This window comes from Sceloporus undulatus, chromosome 5 (genome assembly GCF_019175285.1).
Source record: "Sceloporus undulatus isolate JIND9_A2432 ecotype Alabama chromosome 5, SceUnd_v1.1, whole genome shotgun sequence".
NCBI classification, from domain to species: Eukaryota; Metazoa; Chordata; class Lepidosauria; order Squamata; family Phrynosomatidae; genus Sceloporus; species Sceloporus undulatus.
In genome coordinates, this window is record NC_056526.1 from 6553188 (window position 1) to 6560052 (window position 6865).

At 42.5% G+C, this 6865-nt stretch overlaps 1 protein-coding gene across 2 annotated transcripts in view; it reads left to right on the forward strand.

Annotated features, from left to right (window-relative positions):
• Positions 1 to 6865, forward strand: part of PLXNA4 (plexin A4) — a 611693-nt gene that overhangs the window by 424687 nt on the left and 180141 nt on the right. The window lies entirely within an intron of this gene.

Sequence of the window (6865 nt, forward strand, 5' to 3'; positions counted from 1 at the left end):
GGAACCTGAGGCTGTGACAGGCCCCAGTTCTGCTCTGCCAGGTCCCAGCTCTGCTCTCCCAGCCCCAGTGGTTGAGGCTCAGCAGCCCAGCCTCGCTCCAGTGGAAAGGCCAGATTTAGAGCAGCAGAGCATGGAGATTCCTCCCTTTAGCCAGCAAAGAGCAGAAAGAGTGTGTCTTCATCGTTCCAAGAGACTTGCAGAGAAGCATTCATTAGCCAAGCAGCACTTGGGTCAAGGGAGTGAGATATAAACCACCTGGGACACACTGAGCACTTGTCAGAGATTATTGTGCTTCCATTAGTGAACGTTCTCTGGATCTTGTCCCTGGACTCTTGGTGTCCTAAATCTTTGACTACTCTTGAACCTATGACCTCGGAATGGACTCGGCAACCAAAACCCTCTGGCATCCTTGACCTCGGACTGAACTGGTATTTGTGATCTCTGAAATCCCGAAGCTGGACCGGCTTGAGGCTCACCCTATTCAGACAGAAGGTCTGTTGTGCATAAACTGTCTGTTGGCTGTTTAGCCTTGTTTCCTTAGCTGAGCTACTCTTATCAGCGTATGTGCGTGTGTGCTGGCAGCATTCCCGGACAGCTAAGTTGAAGGACAGGAGATGGTCAGATGAACAAACTTTAATTGGAACCATCAGCAATTGATAGAATTTTCAGCGTTACACAAATAGAGAGAAGGTGCACATGGGCAAAAGGTTGTTTTGTATAGATGGCAAGGTCTTCTAGAGAATAGAGTATTTGCAATCAGTCTAGCATAAATGTCATTAGTAGACCAAAAGCTGAACATGAGTCAATAGTGTGATGAAGCAGCTAAAAAAGCCAGTATGATTGTAGGCTGATCAGACCTCATCTGGAATACCGTACCATGTCCAGTTCTAGACTCCACAATACAAGAGGTATATTGTCAAGCTAGAATACATCCAGAGGAGAGCATACAGAATGGTAAAAGGTTTGGAAACCATGTCCTGTGAGGAATGGCTTAGGGAGCTGGGGAAGTTTAGCCTGGGGAAAAGAAGGTTAAGAGGTGATATGATAGCCCTGTTTAAATATTTGAAGGGAAGTCATATTGAGGATGGAGCAAGCTTGTTTTACTGCTGCTCTAGAGAATAGGACCCAGCGCAATAGATTCAAACTAGAGGAAAAGAAATTCCACTTCAACGTTAGGAAGAAGTTCCTGAAAGTAAGACCTGATCAGCAATGGAAGATGTGGACAACTGAAATCCACAAACACCTGGACAATTTCAACAGGAAAGAAGAAACCCTTAAAGTAAACAAGGTTTGGCTACCAGTCCTGAAAAATAGCAAGCTAAAGACTCAACAAATGCAAATGAGAAATTTCCCAGCAGACAATGAGCACTATCAAGCAGACACTAATCCTTCTTTGCAGACCCTCCTACCCTGAGGCCTGCCATTAGCAACAGAACAATACATGTGCAAATCACTCCTGCCTCTCCAGGGGGGTGTGTGTGTGTGTGTGTGTGTGTGTATACCCAAGTCCTTTCCAGGCAAGCATTCTCTGAAGATGCCAGTCACATATGCTGGCGAAACGTCAGGAAGAAACTCTTCTAGAACATGGCCACATAGCCCGAAAACCCCACAAAAATCTATGGATGCCGGCTATGAAAGCCTTCAACTTCATGACGGTCTATAGTTGTCCATCTTAACCTAAACTCATTAGCCTGCTTACTGTTTCGCTATCATTCTTTCTGTCCACAATGCTGTAAAGCCATTCTAGGCTTGGCTCAACAAGTAACTCAAACCATAAGCTGCCCCTGGTTAGGATGGATGGACCAGCCTGTTTCCTCTCCATGTTAGTTTTGCATGTAATCCATCATAAAACTATCCTGTCCTGTTTACTAGCTAATTTGCTTTTGTTTGAGTTTTTAAAAAAATATACATAAAAATACAGTGTGCCCTTTCTTTACGTGGGGGATCCGCTCCGGACTCCCCGCGTAAAGCAAATTCTGCCTATGCTCAAGCTCCATTTAAATGAATGGGGCTCATGCATGTGGTGGCATGATGGTGTGGCAGTGCAGCAGCACATGTACACCATGGGCGCGCACCCCATTGTTCCCTATGGGATGCGCCACCCCTTCTCCTCGCGTGGCTTTCATCGTATGCTGAAAGCCATGTAAAGTGCACCCGCGTATGATGTGGGTGCACTGTACATAAAAATTGCATGCAAATACATACTTTTGCATGTCTTTAATCCTAAAACAAGCATTTTAAAATTGATTTTAGTGTGAGAACTGTGTCAAAAATTTCAAGTGTTTTAAAAAACCACTTTCTGACCCTTTTATTAGTCAAGAATTTATTAGTAGAATTCCACTCACCTCCAGAATGCTCTTCAGGATCTCTTTCAGAGTTATGTCAACTCTTGGAATGCAATCCTTAGATCCAGGGGTGGCTAACAGACCTACCATACTGAAGGGGGAGGATCTATTCTTGATTTTACCCCTGTTCCACCTACATTTACTCTGAACTGAAGAGGAGCTCTGCCTAGGCTGAGCCTCTGTTGGATAGGCTTTTAGGACTCAGAGAGTTCCTGTCCAACATGGATCTACTGGGAGGGGAACAGTGTAAAATAAAGAGTATCTATACCTCATCTATAGCATTTGAGCCACTAGCCACACTTGTTTGAATTAAATGAGCATGTTGTACTTGCCCCAAAATTGGGCTAAGAAGGATATTCAAAAATATTCCAGAAATGGTTAAAAAAATGTTTCCCCAATATTGAGAAAAACTGATGAGAAGAATCCTGGACTGATGAGATTTTTTGTAGCTCAATACATATTCTTTGCAAAATTCACCTGTGGTTCTTTGGCAGAGAAGACAGCGTCTTCTGCACAGGAAGCAGCCATTTCAGCAAACAATTATTATTTTTCCATGCCGAAAATGCTGTTCCTTGTACAGAAAATGCCTTTTTTTTCCTGCACAAAAATACGACTTGCAAATTTTGCACAGAATTAACTGTGAATATTCTTTGAAAACTGTGCGGTTTCCAAAGAGCTTCTGATAGTGAGAAGAAAATGGCTAAAATTACTCATTTCTTCCTTTGAGGATAAAGAGGATAAAGGTAGCAAAGCATTAAACCTCTCTCCAAGAGGCACCAGCCCAGTCTTGAAGTGGTCATGTTGATATATCCATGTAATGGATTGGCGTATGGGCTGCAAACCCTTTTCTGTTTCTTCTCCATTCCTGAGAACAAGGGCCTAACGTCCCCCTTGGGTGCCATTCACTTTAGTTATAGACTTTCACACTTAATATTGCATTGATCCATCTTGCATTTGGGAGGGTTACTGTCTCTTCTTCCCATGACTTCAGCTTAATATTTTCCATATTGTTCCCATGGAGGCAACAGTAGGTGACAGCCATTTTCTGAAGAGTATTTAAAGGAAGAAAAAAGGTGGGTTTGTGTGTGTGGAGAGAGAGAGAGAGAGAGAGAGAGAGATGAAAGAAAATGGGTGAAGCCAATTATTAACACCAGTAGTGTTGAATGTACTGAGTGGTGAAGCTTTATGGGACAAGACGTTGGCCTTGACATAATTATGACATTATTAACATGATTTAAGCCACTTGGAGATCAATAGCCCACTCAAGCCCAAAATGAAAGTAAAGGTGTTCTGTTACTATATCTTTAAAGATCAGAAGGAGCAAGCTGTCTCTCTTGGGGTCAGAACCATTTTGCAGACTTGACATCTATTTGGAGGGGGGGAAATGGATTATGGATTCACTGACACGGCTATAAATTTGTCAGAGGTGTACCTGTGGGACAGAGATTGAGAGGTCTCCTTGGTTTTCTTCTACAAGAGTTTGGTTGTTGTAGTGCATAGCATTTGCAAGGCAAAGCAGAGTTCTGGCCCAGTTGAAATCCACTCTGGAAAACAAGGCTGAGATCCCATTTGATGTCAGTGATATATAGAGCATTACTAGCATCCATGTGTGTTGTGTGTTGTGTACCTTCAAGTCATTTCTGACTTATGGCGACCCTAAAGTGACCCTATCATAGGATTTTCTTGGCAAGATTTGTTCAGAGGAGGTTTGTCCTTGCCTTTCCCTGAGGCTGAGAGCATGTGACTTGCCCAAGGTCACCCACTGGGTTCCATGGCTGAGCTGAGAATTGAACCCTGGTCTCAAGAATCATAGTCCAACACTCAAATCACCATGCCATGCTGTCCCTCAACATCCTTAATGGTGGGGGATAGAATTGAGAGATATAGCCATGTTAGTAAGGAATATCAATATGCAAAGGGATCTTCACATCATTCTTCCTGGGTATTCCATCTCTAGCCTCAGGACAGCAGTCCTTTCTTGAACAACAACAACTACGAAGGAAGATTGGAAAGAGAAATGACCGAATTAGAATAAAGTAATTGTCTCCAATCCATTAATAGTGACAAGGGCTTCCTAGCACACTACACATATTGTAACACTGGGCACTCCACATTCCAACACTCCTTCCATCATTTATATGGTCATTCGCTCACTCTGGTTTTAGGCAACATCTTTCCTCCTGCCTTTGTCCCTCAACAATCAGTGTTAAAACTGAACTTGTCTTTTCGTCATCATACCCACAGGTTTTGCATTTCTATGACTGTTCATACAATCTGGTGATAAAGGTCCTTCCTGGGCACAAGTTCACTCAGTGCATCTGAGAAAGTAGATGCACTGACAGTAAGTGCTGGCTTGAGGGTGGCATGGGGGCATGGTGTTTAGATGACACACACCCCAATGCCACCCCTAAGTTGGCATCACACCGGCCATCCGCTTGGTCACACAGATGGCTGGCAGCATTGCAATACTCTGGCAGTGCAACATTTATATGCTGCACACCATAGGAGCATCACAAAGCTGCAGCAGCAGCTGAAAGGACACCCTTTTGATTGCTCAAAAAGAGCAGCATTGGGGCTGCATGTGGGTTTTTGTTTGAATTTGCTAAATGGTCAACACAGTTCCCCCTGCATGTTTCATGGTAGAATGAGTTAGACTGGATAGCCCTTGGAGTCTCTTCCAGCTCTATGATTCAATTATTATGGAACTCTGGAGGACCCAAACTGGGCAATATGCCTCTCTGGGTCTGAGCATATCTACTCCTGCTTAGAAACTGGAGTTTTACCAGAACTACATATCTGCTAGAGTATCCCCCCCTTGTCCCTGTCTCACTTAGCTAAAAAGCCTTAAATATCTACTGCATGTTATTCATTGTACAGCTTTTCACAACGTGGTTGCCATCAAGTCAATTTGTCTGAAGTGATTGCCACGCATGATCGAACTAATTGCCTTGATGTAGGGATATGTTTCCAATGTGAAAACCCCCTGCTCCTTCTCCCTGTTGCTATCAGTGCAGTTCATTGCTCCCATTGCGAAAAGCTGAGTGTAACCAGGATCTTTCCATTTGTCTCCTTCTGTGCCCACCTTTTATTTCCTCCCTCCTTGCAGCTCACTGTGGTGAGTCAACCTCATTTTCATTCATTACCAAGTTGTAATCCACCAGAGTCATTTTCCAAAGATGTACTGAGTGATGTTAGGAGCATCTTTCATATTATGATTCCTTTTATATCACATGCAGCTACAACTTGTCTGGCAACTTGTGGATGCTCCACTAAATATGCACAAAGAATAACGGAACCAGTGTGCCTGTATCTTAACCGTGACACATCAAACAGCAGAAGGGGAAGGACAGCTAGAATAAAATGTTTTTATTTAGGGTGGAAATTATGTTATGTTAAAATACATAACACAATTCAAAACACATAGACCCACAGTTAAAATGCAATACTATAAAGTCATTTAAAACACACTCATAAGAGTTCATATATAAATTAAAAAGTAAACTTACAGCGCTTTATAAATAAAGGTTAATAATAATAATAATAATGATTTAAAATTGACTGGATAGGCCTGTTGGAAGAGATATGTTTTTAATATTTAACATATAGAAAGCTAGCATATCAAGGAGAAAGTCTAGCTAGAACATCTCTTCCTGGCATGCTGTTTAGTGTATCCAGACATTGTCATGATCATCATCATCACCATCACCATCATCATCATCATCGTGACTACTACTATTTTCACAGGCTGCTTCCACACTGCAGAATTGATGCAGTTTGACATTGCTTTAATTCTGATGGCTCCAGCTTATGGAATCCTAGAATTTGTAGTTTGTTGAAGCACCGGAGCTCTCTGATAGAGAAGGCTCAATATCTCACAAAACTGCAAATTCCAGAGTTCCATAGCCTTGAGCCATGGCAGTTAAAGAGGTGTCAAACTGCATGGGACTGCACAGAAAGCCTCTGTGCACTAAACCCCATGGCACAAGCGGACAAGAAGCAGGTGCATGAGGAGGTACACTATTATTGCACAATGTTGGTATTCAAGAAAACCTTGGTGTAACCCAGCTACATTATTTAGGTTTATGCCACACAAAGGGGATGTAGGATTGGGGCCAGAATATTTCGCCATACCTTGTCTGTCTAATGGTGGGAATCATGTGGTCTTTCAGATGTTGTTGGAGTGCAACTCCCAGCATTCATCATGAGGTGTTGAACTCCCCATGAATTTAACACATTTAATGTGTTTTAATTGTGTAGCAATTTTATTTTAATGTTCACTTTTGCATGTTTTTCAGTGTATTCTTTTAAATTGTAAGCTGCTTTCAGTTCCAACTTGGGGGAAAATGTAGGATCATCATCATCTCATCATTATCATTATCATCATCACCCTTCTGATCTACTTCTTTACCTAGTGAAATTGAAGAGATGGGCAGACACAAAACATCTTCCTCTGCATTTCTGTAAGCCCTTCCTTCCTTCCTTCCTTCCTTCCTTCCTTCCTTCCTTCCTTCCTTCCTTCC